Source organism: Suricata suricatta, chromosome 12, assembly GCF_006229205.1.
Source record: "Suricata suricatta isolate VVHF042 chromosome 12, meerkat_22Aug2017_6uvM2_HiC, whole genome shotgun sequence".
Classification (NCBI taxonomy): Eukaryota; Metazoa; Chordata; class Mammalia; order Carnivora; family Herpestidae; genus Suricata; species Suricata suricatta.
The window spans coordinates 2,367,135-2,368,196 of NC_043711.1; positions in this window are offsets into that span (position 1 = coordinate 2,367,135).

A 1,062-nucleotide genomic window follows, 5' to 3' on the forward strand; every position below is an offset into this window, starting at 1 on the left:
GCCAGAGACCTGTTGTGGGGATGTTGCGTTTCTCCTTGGGCTTCCCGAGGAGCCTTTCCACATCCAAGTGCAGGAGAGACGGGTCTTTCAAGATGAGCAGGACCGTGAAGGTGAGATCTGGCCAGCGCTCTGTCTCGGGGGCCTCGTGCTGCGTCATCGGTCCACTGACACCAGGGCTGGCCCGTGGGTCCCGTCCTGTCCCTTATCCGCGAGCCTCCCCAGCCTGGCCCCGGGCACCATGACTGCTCTCTGGGCACGCGGGGCAACGGGGCAGGATCCCCAAGCCCCCATCTACTCAGTGCCAGGAGCAGCTGGTCATGACAGTCGTGACACACACTCATATGTCCCCTGACACTGCCCAGGCTGAGACCCCTGTCATCTCTCGAGTGCCTGGTGAGCAGAAGCAGCCGTGGGAGCCGGCGGGGGCTGAAGGAGGGTGCGTCTCCTGACCCCCGCTCTAGCTGTGCAGGGGCCTCGCTGGCCCACCGGGTGACGGGGTGGTGTCTGTCCAGGGAGAGCAGGCCGGGAGGGTGGAAGCTTGTCCGAGGCCCTGGGCGAAGAGGAGGTGGCCGAGTCCCCTGGTGACGGTACCTGGCAGCGAGGGACCGTGAGCTCTGGCCCCCCTTACCCGACGTGACACCAGCCTGCCCGGTCCGCAGGGCGGCCTGCGGGGGCGGGGGCCTGCGGATGGTCTGGGCACAGTGACTGCTCGTTGATGTTTTGTTAGGAAATCCTCAAACCCCGCGCCGCCAGCCACTCCACACCCCACCCTCCCGCCTCTTCTCTCACTTGACGCAGAATGCGGAATCCGAGAAGCACATGACACGCCAGCGAAGCTGGCTCCTTCCTCTCCTGTCCCCCACCCGCAGTTCCCCTCCAGCGCTGACCTGTGCTGCTGGCGGGGCCCCGCCTCCTGGAAGTAGCTGTTGGCTCAGTGCTGTGCTCCCTGCAGGGCTGGGGCTCTCAGGGGACTCTGGCCCGCCCTCCTGCCGCCCTGTGCACCTGCCCCTCTCCAGTGGGGACCTGAGCCTCGCCTTGTGCTGGCGCAGCTCAGAGTTCCTC